Below are 20,776 nucleotides of genomic sequence, written 5' to 3' on the forward strand. Positions count from 1 at the left end.
ATAGGACCTATTATAATCAGTGGTTCCTGCATTTGATGGAAATTACTTTACAAAATGTGCTGCTGAAATGCATCAGGACTGAAATATTTCTTCAAGTGCTTTGGAGTTCCTTCTCTCTTTGCTGTCTCACACAAGAGGTGAGCAAGGCCTCTTCCAAATATAAAATCACCTTTGACCTTAACTCCAACCTCAGCCCCAAATCCACAATCCTGAGCATTACCTTTCCTGCAAATTCCTCTGTCTGCTAAATCCAACCAATAGAGACCCACCAAGTGTCCCTATTTTCCAGGGAGAGTCCTGGATTTACAGAAGCCACCCTGGTTTCTGATTTGATCCTGGAATGTCCTGCTTTTCCTGAGAACGTCCATATTTTCATTGGATAAATGTTGGAGGGTTTGCAATGTGATCTAATAAGAGTTGTCTACCAAACGAAATAAGGGACGTGGGTGGCAATATGGGTTTAACCACAGAGCCTAGGACTTGCCAATCAGAAGGTCAGCGGTTCGAATCCCTGCAATGGGATGAGCTCCCATTGCTCGGTCCCAGCTTCTGCCAACCTAGCAGTTCGAAAGCATGTCAAAGTGCAAGTAGATAAATAGGTACCACTCCGGCGGGAAGGTAAACGGCATTTCCGTGCGCTGCTCTGGCTCGCCAGAAGCGGCTTAGTCATGCTGGCCACACGACCCGGAAGCTGTACGCCGGCTCCCTCGGCCAATAAAGCGAGATGAGCACCACAACCCCAGAGTCGGTCATGACTGGACCTAATGGTCAGGGGTCCCTTTACCTTTACTACCAAAGGAAATATTTATTGCAATAAACTCAGGTCTTGAAATCCACATGGAAATGCGCAAAGCACGTTTCAAAATGCAGCCTAGAGAGGACACTCACCTTTCTGCCTCCTGCCATGATTTGTGCCTCGTGCGACGGATGGAGCGTAAGTCATGGCCCATTACGAAGTCGCTGGCTCTCTTCCCCACCCTTCTTTTGCTTAACACAAGACATGCGGCAATGTGCTCTCGCATAACGATGAGCAGATTTGGGCCCTAAATCTGGAGAACTCAACAGCTGCCCCCGAGTCAAAAAGAAAGAGAGACAATGCGTAACTGAAACAGCGACGCACGAGATAATTAAAACATTTGTGACAGTAAACCAAAATAGAAAGAAAAGAGAAACTAAACAAACAAACAAAAATTCAGACACAGAGCCATATGCTCGCCTGTTTGCCACAAATAAATAACAAAAAAAATCCTCTGCAATTTGATGTACAATCCCGCACTTCATCCCCCCCCCCCCCCGCCGCCAAACCATCTACATCAAATAAGAGCCTTTTCGGTATGATGCCAACAATGGGAAACAAATAATCTGGCAACAGATCAAGCGTTTTCTCTCTCCAGTAAATATGGAGAAGGGCCTCTGTGCTTTAGGTAGGCTTGATCGTTTTCGGAGGGCATCTCTGGAACTGAGAAGAACCAGGAGTCACCTGTAATGAGATCCTTAATAATGTTTGAGGGGTTAAAAGTCAAAACAACTCAACTGACTATTTTCGTGACATGCTGTTTTAAATCCCAGGGCACTATAGCCATCATTGCTGGATCAGAGTAGAAACCGTGTGGTCTGGGCACACCTGTTTATGTTACCCCCCTAGCATACATGCAGAGGTCTGCTCCTACCTGTATAATCTAGTTCCTGATCCGGTAACTTTTTATGTCAGAGGTGTGTTATGGATTTAGAGGCATGTGCTGAATCACATCCATGCCATATATATATATATTTATTTGGTGACCCAGAAAACAGTGGCTCTTATTGCACCTCCTCCGCAAGCTGGTGAGGGTTAGAAAACAATAGCATCATAAAAGTTACTTGAAAAAAGAGAGAGAGAGAGGAGATTAGGGATATATGTACACGTGTAGAGTGTGTGGGTGTGTTTTAATAAACGCCTTTGGGACGCGGGTGGCGCTGTGGGTTAAACCACAGAGCCTAGGACTTGCCGATCAGAAGGTCGGCGGTTCGAATCCCCGCGACGGGGTGAGCTCCCGTTGCTTGGTCCCTGCTCTTGCCAACCTAGCAGTTCGAAAGCACGTCAAAGTGCAAGTAGATAAATAGGCGGGAAGGTAAACGGCGTTTCCGTGTGCTGCTCTGGTTCGCCAGAAGTGGCTTAGTCATGCTGGCCACATGACCCGGAAGCTGTATGCCGGCTCCCTCGGCCAATAAAGCGAGATGAGCGCCGCAACCCCAGAGTCAGCCACGACTGGACCTAATGGTCAGGGGTCCCTTTACCTTTAATTTACTATGGGATTTTTGTATTTCCAGAATAGGAGCAGCCATTGCTTCTTCATTCAAGTAGACTTTGGTGCTACCTGAAATCAGGTTCACACATTAAAGTTGCTAATTAAGTCAATTTTCTTAACAACAAATAGCTTTCTTGCCAAGCTCAGCTCTATTTCTCCTCTCTCCCTTTTCTGTGCTGAGTGTCCGAGCGATAGAAGATTGCTGAGGAACTCAAAAGCTCACTCTCAGTGCTGGGGCATTTTTGTTCATCCGAATAAAGGCACCACTGCCATGTTTCTTTTGACTTTTAAGGGCTAATTATCTAGCTACCACTGACCTCTTTCTTATGAGCATTACAATCAACCAGATTTTTTTGGTGAAGATAGATGCGAGTTTCTTTTTCTTTTAACTGAAGGCCACTAGCATAAGCCTTTTGGGTTATTAAAACCTTTGGGTTATTGTGAAACCATTGTCCTATGTTGTTGTTGTTGTTGTTGTTGTTGTTGTTGTTGTTGTTGTTGTTATTATACCACCCTATACCCGCAGGTCTCATCTATAGCATATTGTGTGTGTATAGTATTTGCTATATAGCATATTGTGATTCAAATACTGTCCAAATTGTTCCTTACACTGTTAAATAAGATTAAGTTACCTGTCAAATTGAGAGAAGTTCCGCAATAACTTATTGGTAAATGGCAGTGAGGTCACCAAACAACGGAGTTTTTTTGGTTTTTTAAAAAACCTTCTACACCATGCGGTTTCCTTACCGTTTGTAGCAATAAAACAGATTATTGTCCTTTTATGCTAAAGTGTAAGATGACTGACATGGTGAGGGTTGTAAAGGGTGAGGGTCTATAAAGATCCCATCTAACATTTTCTCGGGTGCCTAGGCGCAAGTAACTTTGCTTCTTCTATTACACCACACCACACAATTAATTGGCATTATCTGTTACAACCGCGCTTGGTGAAAGAAATAAGAAAAGAAGAAGTCTGAAGTAAGTTACAACAAATGAACCACAATTCAAGTATTCAAGTTCACTGAGGTGTAAAATCTGGGATTATTATATATATATATATATATATATATATATATATATATATATATAATTTGTTTTGTTTTTTTAAGCGAACTGACTGGTTGCAAAACCTGTATTTACGAGAGAAAAATGATATGCTCAGTATTGTGTTTTGACACAAGGTGGCACTATCATTTATAGTTGAAGTTTCGTCTGAGCTGAAGATTCCTCTTGCTCAACGAAATCCTTTAGATCTTTTTGTCTCTTTTTTGCCCAAGTTGGTGGACTCCTTAAGGGAAAATATATATATATATTTTCGGGAGAGTGGGTTTAGCCACCCCTGCTACAAGCAAATCAAAATTACCATCCTGATTGGTGTTTTGTAAAATGGATATAATTGCATGACAAATATCACCTGTGCGGTTGTGGACACCAGGGGGGTATTCAACAAATTCTGCAGAGTCCAATGAATTGAATAACATCAACAATAGCAGACTGCAAGCCTGTTTTACCTTTAAATCGTTCCCTAGTTGTTTTATGTGCATTCCTGCCACAGTCAACTCTTCTTGTTATTGCATTATTGTGTAGTTCATTGTGATCATCTCAACAATGCCGGACAATGAAGAAGATGAAGAATAATTGTTTGTAGCTACACACTGAGTGAAATTAGTGAAGAGAAACCCTTTCTTTTTAGGAAGTTACCTTATGCCACGTTATATAATGGGCCTTAGCTTAGAAGATGAGTGGCTGCTTTGTCTGTCGTGGTCAATCCCTGGTACAGTGGTACCTCGGGTTAAGTACTTAATTCGTTCCGGAGGTCCGTTATTAACCTGAAACTGTTCTTAACCTGAAGCACCACTTTAGCTAATGGGGCCTCCTGCTGCCGCTGTGCCGCCAGAGCACAATTTCTGTTCTTATCCTGAAGCAAAGTTCTTAACCTGAAGCACTATTTATGGGTTAGCGGAGTCTGTAACCTGAAGCGTATGTATGTAACCTGAGGTACAACTGTATTTCCAGTTTGAAGTATTTTAGGTCAGAGTCCTGTGAAAAGGACCTCAGCTTGTGCCTCGAGAGGGCAGGGTCTTTATCTGCCTCACCCCCTGCAGGCCATATTTGGCAGCTGGGGGGGGCCACCCACCTGTCAATCACCTGATGTCACAATGATATTTCCCCAGGTTCTCATGTTTTGAAACCGAAGGCACAGCAAAGCTGTGACCTAGATGGGTCTGACTCAATAGAAGAACAACCTCATAGACGTTGTCTAGATACACACAAAATAAAAAAAAATAAAAAATGGAGAAGGAAACAGTAAAATGATTTTGAAACTATCATCTCGTGAATATGTATGAACAGAAGGTGTCACATACTTCTGGAAATCATTTCATAGGGCCTAACTCATGGGTAGGCAAACTGAGGCCCAGAGGCCGGATCCAGCCCAATCGCCTTCTAAAACCGGCCTGCGGACGGTCTGGGAATCGCGTGTTTATACATGAGTACAATGTGTCCTTTTATTTAAAATGCATCTCTGTTTTATTTGTGGGGCCTGCCTGGTGTTTTTACATGAGTAGAATGTGTGCTTTCATTTAAAATGCATCCCTGGGTTATTTGTGGGGCATAGGAATTCGTTCATTCCCCCCCCCTTCAAAATATAGTCCGGCCCCCCACAAGGTCTGAGGGACAGTGGACTGGCCCCCTGCTGAAAAAGTTTGCTGACCCCTGGCCTAACTAAATGCTAGGTTAGCTAACTATCTTGCAGCATTTTGAATCCTATGTGCTGGGTAATTCTCATTGGGTCTACATTGCCCAGGGTAAAAGAGGTTTAACTCTTCCCTCTTCCCTCCATGAAAATCACCCCTGCCTTACAATCCACAATAAGGAAAGAAGAAAAACTACCCAATGGCTCCCCCCCCCACACCTATCACTAACTGCAATGCTCGTTGCGTGTGTACTTCTTTCAGCATTGCTGCTGGGAAGGGAAGGGTTAAATTTCTCCTCTCTGTGTGCTGCAATCTCAAAGAAAATCCACCCAAAGTTAGGGCCAGCCCAAGGCTCCGCCCGAGGCAAAGGACAAGGTGGTGCCTCCATTCTATTGGCCACTGAATATTACTTCAATACAGGTGGTTGGTGAGCATCTTCCATGACACAATCATAGAGTTGGAAGAGACCACAAGGGCCATCGAGTCCAACCCCCTGCCAAGCAGGAAACACCATCAGAGCACTCCTGACATATGGTTGTCAAGCCTCTGCTTAAAGACCTCCAAAGAAGGAGACTCCACCACACTCCTTGGCAGCAAATTCCACTGTCGAACAGCTCTTACTGTCAGGAAGTTCTTCCTAATGTTTAGGTGGAATCTTCTTTCTTGTAGTTTGGATCCATTGCTCCGTGTCCGCTTCTCTGGAGCAGCAGAAAACAACCTTTCTCCCTCCTCTATGTGACATCCTTTTATATATTTGAACATGGCTCTCATATCACCCCTTAACCTCCTCTTCTCCAGGCTAAACATGCCCAGCTCCCTTAGCCGTTCCTCATAAGGCATCGTTTCCAGGCCTTTGACCATTTTGGTTGCCCTCCTCTGGATACGTTCCAGTTTGTCAGTGTCCTTCTTGAACTGTGGTGCCCAGAACTGGACACAGTACTCCAGGTGAGGTCTGACCAGAGCAGAATACAGTGGCACTATTACTTCCCTTGATCTAGATGCTATACTCCTATTGATGCAGCCCAGAATTGCATTGGCTTTTTTAGCTGCCGCGTCACACTGTTGGCTCATGTCAAGTTTGTGGTCAACCAAGACTCCTAGATCCTTTTCACATGTACTGCTCTCAAGGCTGGTTAAGGGGATGCAGGACAGACACAGCTTTGTCCTCTAACAAAGGGGAATGCTGACCCTGAGCACCTGCTGCCCAAGGCCGTTGCCTCACTCTGCTTAATGGTAGGGCCGGCCCTGTTCCCTGCCCAGGATTGATTTTTCTAAATCTCCTGACATGGCCACCAGCCACACAGTCAATGTAGATAGTCCTTTAAAAAGGTAAAGGTAAAGGACCCCTGACAGTTAAGTCCAGTTGCAGATGACTCTGGGGTTGCAGCGCTCATCTCGCTTTACAGGCCGAGGGAGCCGGCATTTGTCTGCAGACAGTTTTTCCAGGTCATGTGGCCAGCATGACTAAGCTGCTTCTGGTGAAACAAGAGCAGTGCACGGAAATGCCGTTTACCTTCCCGCTGGAGTGATACTTATTTATCTACTTGCATTTTTGGTGTGCTTTCAAACTGCTAGGTTGGCAGGAGCTGGGACTGAGCAATGGGAACTCACCCTGTCGCAGGGATTCAAACTGCCAACCTTCTGATTGGCAAAGCCCAAGAGGCTCAGTGGTTTTGACCACAGCGCCACCGGCATCCCTACAGATAGTCCTTTAAAAAAGTAAAGGGACCCCTGACCATTAGGTCCAGTCATGGATGACTCTGGGGTTGCGGCGCTCATCTTGCTTTATTGGCCGAGGAAGCCGGCGTACAGCTTCTGGGTCATGTGGCCAGCATGACTAAGCCACTTTTGGCGAACCAGAGCAGCACACAGAAACACTTTACTTTCCCACCAGAGCGGTACCTATTTATCTACTTGCACTTCGTGCTTTCGAACAGCTAGGTTGGCAGAAGCAGGGACCGAGCAACGGGAGCTCACCCTGTCGCAGGGAATCAAACCGCCGACCTTCTGATTGGCAAGTCCTAGGCTCTGTGGTTTAACCCACAGCGCCACCTGTGTCCCTTAGATGGTCCTTTAGCCTAAGCCTATTATGCTGTGGATGTATGATTGCAACAAGGCTTCAGTTCTTGTTGACAGGCTTATAACCAAGCATCCTACTCTCTACTCCACAACCTTGTGCCTGAGATTGTAGTTCTGATATAGCTTTCCACAGTTTTGCACACTAAGAGTCCATATTGCCCATAGCTTGGAATGCTACTGTATGGAGTCCTTCCAGCAAAATAACACACACACACTGCTTCCTTCTCTGCTTGTAGTTAAAAAGTAATGAGTCCTTTTATGCTGCCTTTACATAATAAGATCCAGCCAGAAAACCGGGTATTTCTTAGTCAATAAAGTAAAATGAAAATCTCCGTATGACATGTACAAAAGATGAAATTGAGTAGGTTATTGTGGTTAACAGGCAATAAGGAGGAGCTGACTTTATTGGCTCTTCTAACTTAAAGAGGATTATGCCATAAATGTCTAGGTTCGTTGTGTTTTTTTGCTTTGAAGTGTGTTTGGATGAGATGTTCTCTGCCCTGTAACTTTGCATTTATTGAAAGCACCCAAGCGATTATAGATCTGGAGGCTGCTTATATGAAAAGTTTACTGGGTCCCTCCAGATTTCCCCAGAAGTTACTGGGATTTCAAAGGCGGAATTGACGTCCGGGTTGAATTTACGAAAGGTGCACTCAGTCCTGGATCTTAGGCAAGTCAATTGAAAATTAATGTTGGTTTTTTTGCTTTCTTTGTAAAAAAATCTCAACAACTTTGGGGTTTTCCCTTTAGAAAAAACTCAACAATTCTGGTGGTGTCATCTGTAAATTTGATAATTTGATGAGCAGCCTCTTTCATCAAAGCTCAGCAACTTTCGGGTTTTTAATTTTGGTATATGGCAACCCTAGGTATTGAATATTTCTTGTGACAAAATACAGAAGGGCAAGACTGGACCATAATGAGACACTTACCAATTGATCTAGATCTATTCCAGTCTGGATCCAGACCTGGTTTTGGAACCAAACCAGTTTTGGTTGCCAGATGGATGAACTCTATGAAGACAGGGACAGTGGGGACAGTGAGCCTGTTACTCTTACATCTTTCGGTGGATTTTGAGAACATTGACCATGGCATCCTTCTGAACCGACTCTGTGGGTTGAATGTTGAGGGCACTGCAATTCCACTCCTATCTATGGGCCTGGACAATGGCATTGGGTGACCTTGTCATCTGGCAATTGTGTTGTGGTGTGCCACAGGGCACTACCAACCTACCCTCAATCCTGTTTGACGCCTAAATTAAGCCAATGGGAGTGGGCACTGGGAGATCTGGTGCACTGGTACCCTGGTTACAGCCGGCTTTATTTACTGCAACATTTGAATCGGATGTGACTGTACAGACCCTAGACTGGTTCCTGAATGTGGTGGTCTGGTTGAACATCAAGAAACTGAGAATGAGTCCAAGCAAGATGGTGGCCTTGAGAGTGAGTGGTTCCCAACCCAGAAGATACTTGCATTTACTTGCACTTACTTGCACTACAGAGACGCGGGTTGCGCTGTGGGTTAAACCACAGAGCCTAGGACTTGCTGATCAGAAGGTCGGCAGTTTGAATCCCCGTGACAGGGTGAGCTCCCGTTGCTCAGTCCCTGCTCCTGCCAACCTAGCAGTTGAAAAGCACGTCAAAGTGCAGGTAGATAAATAGGTACCACTCTGGCGGGAAGGTAAACGGCATTTCCGTGCGCTGCTCAGGTTTGCCAGAAGCAGCTTAGTCATGCTGTCCACATGACCCGGAAGCTGTACACCAGCTCCCTCGGCCAATATAGCGAGATGAGCGCCGCAACCCCAGAGTCGGCCATGACTGGACCTAATGGTCAGGGGTCCCTTTACCATTACCTTACTTGCACTACATCCCCCTATTACTACAGGACGAAAGCCCAGAAGTCACATATTTAGTCGCCAGATTTTGTGCTGCCATGATGGATATTTGTTGAAGGATGATTTATGCTACAGATCAGTCCTAAATTGAAGGCCCATATTGTTAGATCCATACAGTGGTGCCCCGCAAGACAAACGCCTCGCAAGACGGAAAACCCGCTAGACGAAAGGGTTTTCCGTTTTGGAGGCGCTTCGCAAAACGAATTTCCCTATGGGCTTGCTTCGCAAGACGAAAATGTCTTGCGAGTTCCTGCGGTTTTTGTTTACTCCCCCCCCCTTTCCTAAGCCGCTAAGCCGCTTATCAGCTGATCCGCTGATAAGCCGCTTAACAGTTGATCGCTAAAAGCCGCTAAACCGCTAATAGCGCTAATCCGCTAAGCTGTCAATGGGCTTGCTTCGCAAGACGAAAAAACCGCTAGACGAAGAGCCTCACGGAACGATTAATTTCGTCTTGCGAGGCACCACTGTACTTCTAAAGCCCCCGCCCCATATAACTGTTTTTAACTGATCTCTTTTGATTTCTCTTATCAGTTTTTACTCATCCATTACCTATGTTTAATCAAGTGATCTATGTATATGTTTTAATCTACATGTCTGGTTCTTGCTCCCATTTATTTAATAATCATCCACTTACGAGATACTGTTATGCTATTTATTTAGATGTTTTGCTTATGGTGTCCTAATTGGCCTCAATTGGTGGCTTATATCCATAGTAACACAGCATCAGCGGGAGGAGCAGGCGCAGTGCAAAGCGGTTGTGCGCACACTCACACTTGGTTATACCTGCTAAACCAGTGGTGTCCAAACTTTTTTCAAAGAGGGCCAGATTTGATGAAGTGAAGGGCCGTGAGGGGTGACCAAAGGGCCAACCAAAGTTGTGCTTAAGCTTTTTTTTAGGATTGAAGTTGTTGGGCTTTTTTAAGATTGAAGCTGAGTTTTTTAAAATGATTTTAACACAGGAAATAAACTGCCATAGAGACCGGATTAAACCGACCGGCAGGCCGGATTAGGCCCCTGAAACGGACTTTGGACATGCCTGCGCTAAACTGTAGCTTAGTTTAGTGAACCAGAGCATAGTGTCTTTGTGTGTGGCCCCACCCAAAACTGGCACAGAATCATAGAATTGTAGAATTGGAAGACACCACAAGAATCATCTAGTCCAGCCCCTGCAATACAGGAATCTTTTGCCCAACACAGGGCTCAAACCCATGACTCTGAGATTGAGAGCTCTATTGCCTGCTTTGAATGATAACCATGCGGCAATTCAGCCCTTGGAGCTGAAAAAGGCCCCCAGTGGGATGGTTTTGGTATGACAGCTACCCATATTCCTTTTCATTTCATGTCACTTTTAATTTATATACAGTGGTACCTCAGGTTAAGTATTTAATTCGTTCCAGAGGTCTGTACTTAACCTGAAACTGTTCTTAACCTGAAGCACCAGTTTAGCTAATGGGGCCTCCTGCGACCACCGCGCCGCCGGAGCACGATTTCTGTTCTCATCCTGAAGCAAAGTTCTTAACCTGAAGCACTATTTCTGGGTTAGCAGAGTCTGTAACCTGAAGCGTATGTAACCTGAGGTACCACTGTGCCACCTTTCTATATTGCTATACACAAGGCAGTTGACAAGCTGAAGAAACAGCAAAGTAGACAGCAAAGATCACACAGCTAATAACAATCTGATCCAATACAAAAAGGCAAAAACATAACTTTAAAATAAAGCAATATTCACTAATCCATGAAAATGTAATAGTAAACAGAAAATTAAATTTCAGCAAATGATAATTAAACACTTTACACTTAACAGTTAGGATAAATAATTACCAAACTATAATAAATAAAAATAATGGCAAGTCACAAACCAGAAAAGGATCAAATCGAGAAACATGGACACACAAATTATAAACTTATTTTTTAAAATATAGTTTGGACTTCCTGAATAGGTTTGCATCGTGATACAACCTTTCTTTTCTTTTCATTTCTTTTTTCATTTTTAAAAATGCCTTCAACTAGGCTATAACCCTGGAAACACTTTCTCTCTCCAGTTGTGATTTCTAGGGATCTTTGAATACACCTCTGTCTAAACATGTTACATATTTGAAGGCAATGTTCGAGAGGGCTTTCTTCCCCTCTTCCACACCATGCTCTGCTTAAGCCGGAGGATTAAAGTGAGAGAGAAGGAGCGAATTTGCCCGAGGGCTTGAGGGTCCTTAAATATCATCTTCACTGGAGACTAAACATTGCAAACCACCCTGCTGGTAATAGATGGGCATTTTAAAGAGGTAAAGGATAAACAGTGATGGAGCATAATTGGAGCTGTTTGTTGTGCCTTTGCTGATGAAATGCCTGCAAAACTGACTCCGCTCAAAATGACATGTTTATGGAACATCAAAGAGCCGAGGCTGACTTTACATTATATCAGTGACAACTGTATATACTGGAGGGCTGCTGGCCATTTCGACCTTCCCAGCTTACTTTTTCCCCCCGCGCGGAAAGAAACATTTGCTCTTCCACTCAAGCTGATCACTTGGTAAATTTATACAATGATTTGTAGCCGCACATCGAGTGAAAGTGGTGTCATGTTATGTGCACAGAAACACGGGAAGCTAACCTACAACAAGTTTTCCTATGGATTCATCTTGTTCCGTTTCGCCTGCAGTATAGAGAGCGACGCCTCTCCAGGGCTGCTTGTACTTATAAACATTTTATTTAATTTTACAAATAGAAAACTCCAACAATATCGCAAATACACTCGAAATGCAAGATTCTCTTGAATCTCAGACTTCCCCCTCCATTCCCTCCGTTGGGCTTTATGTTATCCTTTTCCACTGCATATTATTTCATCCTCTATATTTTAAATCTATCTATATTATCCAAAGTTTTTCTTCCATTACAAGCGTTGTTAAAAATCTGCTAATGTTTTCATTTGTTTACAATGGTCTCTCAGATAAAATGTAAATTTCTCCCATTCTTTTTTTAAAGCTTTGGATACCATATATTTAAGGCACAATTAAACTACAAGTTTCTCCCCACCCCCCAGGAACTGTACTTTGTTAAGGATGCTGGGAATTAATGTTCTGCTCCCAGGATTCTCAGGGAGAGGCAATATGCTTTAAATGTTTGGTGTGTTCACAGCCCAGGATTTCAGATATGGATTATTTCCCATTGAGCTATGGCCCTTAGCTATTGTATAAAGTTATCTCAGTTTACAAGCAGATCTCCCACCCACCCACATTTCATTGCTTAATTATTCCTCCAGTTTGCCCTGCCGTACATTTCTCTCCTTCGAAATCCAGTTCCTAAAATTTCTAAAATTAATTCCAGAACCTGACATCAATGTTTGCATTGCTTCAGAGAATCTAAGAGTTGGAAGGGACCCCAAAAACCATCTAGACCAACCCCCTGCAATGCAGGAATCTCAAATAAAGCATCTCTGACAGATGGTCATCCAAACTCTGTTTAAAAAACCCCAAGGAAGGAGAGTCCACCACCTCTTTTGGAATGGATCCAAACTACAAGAAAGAAGATTCCACCTAAACATTAGGAAGAACTTCCTGACAGTAAGAGCTGTTCGACAGTGGAATTTGCTGCCAAGGAGTGTGGTGGAGTCTCCTTCTTTGGAGGTCTTTAAGCAGAGGCTTGACAACCATATGTCAGGAGTGCTCTGATGGTGTTTCCTGCTTGGCAGGGGGTTGGACTTGATGGCCCTTGTGGTCTCTTCCAACTCTATGATTCTATGATTCTAAGTCTTTTCCACTGCTGAACAGCTCTTACTGCTCTGGCTGCCATGGTCAAGCCAGTCTTGGCGAAAGTAACTGTGCATCATGCAACTGGGCCCACACGGGGTGGAAGAAGAGGAAAAAGAGTTTGGGTTTGATATCCCGCTTTATCACTACCCGAAGGAGTCTCAAAGCAGCTAACATTCTCCTTTCCTTTCCTCCCCCACAACAAACACTCTGTGAGGTGAGTGGGGCTGAGAGACTTCAGAGAAGTGTGACTAGCCCAAGGTCACCCAGCAGCTGCATGTGGAGGAGCGGAGACACAAACCCGGTTGTGTCTACCGCTCTTAACCACTACACCACACTGGCTCTCAACTTGTGAAGGAGACTTCTCGCTTCCATTATCTCAGAACTGGAGCTCCGCTGGCAGAGCTTAGCTACCTCCATGGCCAGAAGCCTACAAAAAGTCTACTCTTGATCTGTAAGAAGTACACAAAGAAGTCTACAAATTAAGTGCAAAATATGCAAACCGCTGTGGTAAAAGTTATCTTCCATCATTGCCGGTAATGTTAAATGCTTCTTTTACTTACTAGCAAACGGAGAACATATTTAGGCCTAAGGGAGCATGCTGTGAATAGGGTGCTTGAGCATCTGTTTCCCACGAGAATCTCACTGCGTTTCCCCATGAAACAAAAGGGCTGGAGTGCAAAGTCACAGGAGTTTCGCTTGCCGCGAATGCCAGTCGATGGCACCAGATGTAGAACGACAGAGAGCAGCACTCAGGTTACCAATTAGTTTTTTGCTTAACGCAATGGGATGTCTGCAACAGTTTCCAATGGGGATGCAAAGGAAGGAATAAGCACAGTGGAGAGTATATGATACAGCAGAACCTCCGTCCTCCTTGCATAGCTATCAACTGTCCCTTCTTTGGCGGGAAACTCCCTTATGCCAGCGCCATGTCCCGTTGCTGTCCCTTATTGATGATGTCCCTTAAATTTCCCGGGTTTCAAAGGAAGCAGCTCCTCTCCCTCCCTCCCTGCCGGCCAGGGAGGAGGGAGGCTCCAACTGGGTTGCTCACCCAATAAGGAGTCTAAGAACGACTGGGGGGTGGAGCTTGCATGCCTTGTGCCAATCAAATTGGCTGTGTTGCCTGGGGACTCGTCTTTGCTCAGCGCTTCCCAGCAGAGAGGTGACGGTGGTTTTCCTTGCTGCATCCCCTTTGCCGGGTTGCTGCACTGTGGGAACTACCGCTTGAGGCTTCGTTTGGCTGCTGGCTGGGCTTTCTGCCTTTGGCTCGGAGGGGCTCTGAAGTTGAACATACCTGTGTCCCTTGGAAAATCCCTTATTTTGGCTGCTGATCCCTTATTTTCAAATCTGCAAGTTGGCAGCTATGCCTCCTTGTGAACACTGCGGGTTATGAGCTCTGCTAACCCAGAAGTAGATGCTCCCGGTTGCGAACTTTGCCCTGGGAAGCAAGTGGAAGTCACGCACCAGCAGCACGGCAGCAGCAGGGGGCGCCATTAGCGAAAGCCCGCCCTGGGTTATGAATGGTTTCGGCTTAAGAACGGATTTCCAGAACGAATTAAGTTTGTAACCAGAGGGACGAAAGAGGAGTGGCAGATTAAATTAATGGACTACGCAGAATTGGATAAGATGACAGGGAGAATTTGAAACCAGGGGGACCAGAAATTCTTGAAAGACTGGAGTAAATATGCGAGTTATTTGAAAAAACAATTGTAACCAACTGACTACGCTTGTAGGATTACAAGAAGTTATGGAAGGAGAACTATATGAAATACTACAGAAGAAATCTATGAGAGTGGCTTTTAAGTTATGGATTATTAAAAGTAATAGTTAAGATAATGAAATGTAAGATCAAGAGATGAAGGTCGAAAATCACTAGATGTGGTTGATGGAAGTCTTAGGCTTATAGCCAAAATGATGTATAAGATGAGATGTTATGCTCTGTTTGGAAAAAATATGTAAAAATTAATAAAAATATATTATTATTTTTAAAAGGTTGTAACCAGAGGTACTACTGTAGTTGATCTTCCACACATCAGATGCATGTATTTCCCACTGCAAGGTGTGGACAATGGCCGATTGTCAAAAGAGCAGCAGCCATAGAAATCACAAAATTGTAGAGTTGCAAAGGATGCTGAGGATCATCTAGGCCAACCCCACGCAAAGCAAGACTTTGCAGCTGTCCCATTTGGGATTGAACCTTGGCATTATCAGCACCGTGCTCTAACCAACTGAGCTATCCATGTAGTCTTGCCTCTCTTACTTACCATCTGTTATTTATGATACTTGCATACTACTTGTAGTGGAGGACATGTGTAAGTACTCTGTTGATCATACCCTCTCATAGAATCATAGAATTGTAGAGTTGGAAGGGACCCCAAAGGCCATCTGGTCCAATCCCCTGCAATTCAGGAATCTCAACCAAAACATCCATGGCAGATGGCCATCCAACATCTGCTTAAAAACCTCCAATGAAGGAGAGTCCACCACCTTCTGAAGGAGTCCATTCCACTCCTGAACAACTCTTTACCACCTGAAAGTTCTTCCTGATATTTAGTTGGAATCTCCTTTCTTGTCATTTGAATCCATCAGTTCAAGCCCTACCCTCCAGAGCAGGAGAAAACAAGCATGCTCCATCTTCCATGTGACAGCCCTTGAGATATTTCAAGATGGCTATCACATTTTCTCTCAGTCTCCCGTTTTCCAGGCTAAACATACCCAACACACCCAACCATTCCTCATAAGGCTTGGTCTCCAGACCCTTGATCATCTTGGCCACCCTCCCCTGAATACGTTCCTGCTTGTCAACATCCTTCTTAAACTGTGGTGCCCAGAACTGGGCAAAGTACTCTAGGTGTGGTCTGACCAAGGCAGAATAGAGTGACCAGGACACTATACTATTGATGCAGCCGAGGATAGCAATTGGTTTTTTGCTGCTGTATCACACTGTTGACTCATGTTAAGCTTGTTTCTCTGCTAAGATCATTTTCAAATGTACCACTGTATAGATGGTACAGTGGTGCCCCGCAAGACGAACGCCTCGCAAGATGGAAAACCCGCTAGACGAAAGGGTTTTCCGTTTTGGAGGTGCTTCGCAAAACTAATTTCCCTATGGGCTTGCTTCGCAAGACAAAATGTCTTGCGAGTTTTTCCGACTTTTTTCCCCTCCCCCCCTTTCCTAAGCCCTAAGCCGCTTATCAGCTGATCCACTAAAAGCCGCTAAACCGCTAATAGCGCTAATCCGCTAAGCTGTCAATGGGCTTGCTTTGCAAGACAAGAAAACCGCTATACGAAGAGCCTTACTGAACGGATTAATTTCGTCTTGCTAGGCACCACTGTATTTGAGTCCTGTAAAATTAGCAAAGATGTATCATAATTGTGATAATACATGTTGGAAATGTAAAGAAAAGGAAGGAACATTCTTTCATATGTGGTGGACCTGCCCCAAGGTGAAAGACTTCTGGGAAAAGATTTATAATGAATTGAAAAAAAATGTTGAAATATACATTTATAAAGAAACCAGAGGCCTTTCTTCTTGGAATAACAGGTTTGGAACTGCCCAAGAAAGATGTTAAACTATTTTTGTATGCCACAACTGCGGCTCGTATTTTGTTAGCTAAAAAGTGGAAAACTCAAGAATTACCAACAATAGAAGAATGGCAGATGAAGATGATGGATTTTTTGGAGCTAGCCGATCTAACCGGAAGAGTCCATGACCAGAAGGAGGAGGAACACCACGAAGAAATTTAATGATTATTTAGCTAAATTTGTTAAGCTAAACTAACTGGAAATAGCTTCCAGATACTTAATGGGCTTAGGATTGTATTTATGTTAACTGATAAAATAATATGTTTAATACAAGAAGGAGAAGAATTAAAGATGTTAATGTTTAATTTAAAGGGAATCAAAATTGGGATTTGGAAAACCGTTATAAGGATATACAATGAAATTCAACTAAGGGGAAACTAGGAAGTCGTTTTACAAAGTCAATAACTGCTATTTTCAATAAGGGTATGATTTATGTTTGTTATATTTTATTTGTTCTGTGCTTTTGTTTGTCGTTAATATTGTAAAAACCAATATTTTTTTTTTGAAAAAAACAAAAACAAATGTACCACTGTCAATCTAGGGCATGGGTGTTGGGATACTGCTGGCGAGATGCAGGCATCAAGCAGGCCCCCAGCTGGCTCCAGCCACCAGCCGGCAGCTAGGCGATCACCGGTCTCCTTTGGAACAGCATCAAACAGCAACACGAGCCTCAGATACGTTTAGAGACTCGGCACGCTCTATCAGGAGAGTGAATAAATCTTCTTGCAACAGAAGTGGTGGACAGAGACATGTGTAAGCATATTTACATCATTTATTCAGCATAGTTCAGGAACAAAGGAAAAAAACATGTCTGCTTCCCTTCGTGTTCATCAAACAGCTAAAAGCAAAAGCAATATACAAAACGGAAGTTCCCAGCAGACTGTGCTGAAAGTAAACAGGCATGTGACACACAACAGTCATGCCTGTACCCTTTTAAGGTGGAACGGAACTATATCCTAACATCCTCCCCCTTTCCGTGTAACCTGTAGTATCTGTGGTTCAACCCAATTGCAACCTCTGTACATAAATCTTAAGTTGTTCTTTGTTAACAACCTTAGACAACAGATCTGATATATCCTAACAATGGCCCAATCACCTTCTAAATCCAGCTCAAGGATGGTCCCGGAATCAGGGTGTTTTTACATGAGTAGAATGTGTGCTTTCATTTAAAATTTATCTCTGGCTTATTTGTGGGGCATAGGAATTCGTTCATTCTTCCCCACCAAACTATAATCCAGCCCCCCCAAGGTCTGAGGGACAGTTTGCTGACCCTTGATCTAGCTGGCTAAGTGTAGAACCTTACGTTTGTCCTCAGTGAAATTCAGTTTTGGCCTAGTTCTCTGATCTGTTAAGGGCATATTGAATCCTGATTTTGTCATCTGAGGCATTAGCTACCCCTCCCAGTTTGGTTAGGACTGCCATACATCTGGATTTCCCCAGATGGTACTGGGATTTCAAAGGTGGAATGGGGGGGGGGGCGGGCGGGCATTGCTTTGTCCTGGATCTTAGGCAAGTCATTCAAAAAAACGCGCTGGTTTTACTTTTGGAAATACCTAAATTTGGTGTCATCTGCAAATTTGATGAGCACCTTTTCCATTCCTTCATCCAAGCTGTTTATAAAGACACTGAAAAACAATGGGCCCAGGACAGAACCCTGTGGCACTTTTTCCAGGGTGACAAGAAACCATTAGTGAGCACTCTTTGGGTTTGGTCAGTCAACCAGCTACAAATCCACCTAACAGTTACCTCATTCAGCTCACATTTTACCAGCGTCTCCACAAGAATAGCATGGGAGACTTTATCAAAAGCCTTACTGAAATCAAGATATGCTATGTCCCCAGCATCCCCCTGATCCACCAAGCTTGCATCTCTTATCAAAAGAAGAAATGAAGTTTTGTCTGGCATGACTTGTTTTTTGTTTAATTTTTTTTATTCAAAATTAAAACAAGACATATTATCCAAAAAACATATCATCCTTGTCCCCCCCCCATTTTTCCTCCATCCCCCCTCCCACACAAAACTCACCCACCCCCACCCCCCTCAGTTCCAGTCTTTGGTTTCTCTGAGACTGCTGTTTTCTGCATGTTACAAAGCTGTATAGATCCTCAAACTATTTAGCTGATTATTATCAATAAAAAGTTTGTGAATGTTTATTCAAAACCTGCCAAGGAGTCCCGTTCACTTTGTTGCATCTTCAGATACTTTGTAAAGGGTTCCCATTCATCCTTAAAGTCACCGTTATCTGGCATGACTTGTTTTTGAGAAATCCATGCTGGGTCTTTGCCATTGCAGCATCGTTGTTTAATTATCTGTTGCAGAACCTTTCCTGGTATCGAGGCGAAGCTCACCAGTCAATAGTTACGTGGGTCTCCTCCCCCCCCTCTTTTTGAAGATGGGGACAGCATTTGCCTGCCTCCAGTCTGTGAGATCCTCACCTGTTCCTCAAGAATTCTCAAAGATAGTAGACACAGAGGTTCTGAGATTACACCCACAAGCTCCTTTAGAATCCTTGGGTGCAGCTCATCAGGCCCTGGAGATTTGAATTCACTTCAAGAAGCTGGTTGTTCCCTTACTCCCTCTTTCCCTGTCTTGGGTGCAGCTCCCTCCTTGCATCATTTATCCTGTTCCCACCAAGTTTAAGACATCCAGTGTTAATATATTCCACTTTCGCTTACGCTTCTGCCATTTAAAGCCCATTGCCTCATCTTTGCCTCTCGGCTACCAAAGGGAAGCTGGAGCCTCAAGAACAGAACCATCTTTCTTGCCCTGAATTATTGGCAGCCCTCGGATATTCGGCTGCCTAATATTTCTTTCCTCTGCCTTAACCGCAAGATGAGCTGCCCGGCACAATCCTGCTTTAAAAACTGAATCCAAAATGAATAGTACAAAAATAAAAAATCTCTTCACTGGGCCTTTGTCCATCTTTGCACCACAGGCAATGACTAAACGCTTTTGTATGTGTGGCAATTAGGGATTCGATCCAGTAGAATTTATCAGAAGGGCTCAGATTTTTTACATGTTGCTATTTGTTCTGCCTTTTCTGCGGTTTAATGAAGGGAAGGAGGTTGGGGAGGGATTTTTCGCTTGTGTTTGGATTCCAGCTCTCTTCCCCATCATGTTTCATTCTTCTTTTTCTTTCGGCTTCAGCCAGCTCCAGCTTTTTCTTGGGCAGAAGGAAATGTTACTGGGTTTTGGCTACCTTGACAGCCAAGAAACAAGCTTTCCTTTCAGTCAGCAACCCAAGTGATGACACCAATTTCCTCAGACGAGGGCTGAGAGAATTTCGACTCAAAACATCCCCCCTGACTCAGATATTTTCATGAGTCTGTCTCGACTCTTTTTGCTTGGCTTGCGCATTTGAGCTTGACTTTTCCTTAACCTTTTTTAAAAATTGTTTTGATGCATGTTTGTGATTACTCCATGCATGCCGGAGAAAAGAATTTTGCCCCTGGAATATATAACATGTGTGCCTATACCGCTCTGTAATATTATCTCCTCTGAATTGATAAGCTGCTCTATATGCTCTGCGTTTGCTTACTCCATTTATTTATTTATTTGTGCATTTATTTATTTTACAATAAGGGACATTAGAAAACTGCAAATGTAAAAAAAAAAAGAAGAAGAAGAAGAAGAAGGGGGAAAAGAGGCTTGTGTTTTAGCCAAGATTTGCAATGTTGAGAGTTCAATTACTTGTTTTCACATGGTTCCTATGTGGCCCTGAGAAAATCACATCACAGAAGTCTTGAAGCTTGAGTTGCTAAATTATGAATCTGATTGGTTGTTGGCAGTTGTGGTCTAAACCACTGAGCCTCTTGGGCTTGCTGATCAGAAGGCTGGAGGTTTGAATCCCCACGACGGGGTGAGCTCCCATTGCTTTGTCGCAGCTCCTGCCAACCTAGCAGTTCGAAAGCACGCCAGTGCAAGTAGATAAATAGGTATCACTGTGGCGGGAAGGTAAACAGCATTTCCGTGTGCTCTGGTTTCCATCATGGTGTCCCATTGCGCCAGAAGTGGTTTAGTTATTCTGGCCACATGAACCAGAAAGCTGTCTGTGGACAAACACTGGCTCCCTTGGCCTGAAGCGAGATGAGCGCTGCAACCCTAGATGCCTTTGACTGGACTTAACCATCCAGGGGTCCTTTATCTTTTACCTTTACCCCTGTTATAATACAGTGGTGACAGCTGGTTTATATTTTGGGCAACAGTAGATCTCTGGGTGCAACTGATGCTTCTTAACTACATGGGGTGGGTATATGACTTGAAGGGATAGACCTCAAAGCCTGGCTACTTCTCCCCTGTGGGGACCACACAGGGTCCCCGGACGTTTCACCGTCTATTGATCCCTGTGCCACCACTTTATTTCTCACTGCCACCACCCAGGCCCTACCTGGTAAAATACTGAGTCCAGTCAGGGTTAAGTTGGAACATAAACTTCTGTTTATTTATTGCAGTTTAACAAGCGTGTGGTTTCATAAACGTTCTCAGTCAATTGCAATC

Source organism: Podarcis erhardii (genome assembly GCF_964252035.2).
Source record: "Podarcis erhardii genome assembly, chromosome: 1".
NCBI classification, from domain to species: domain Eukaryota; kingdom Metazoa; phylum Chordata; class Lepidosauria; order Squamata; family Lacertidae; genus Podarcis; species Podarcis erhardii.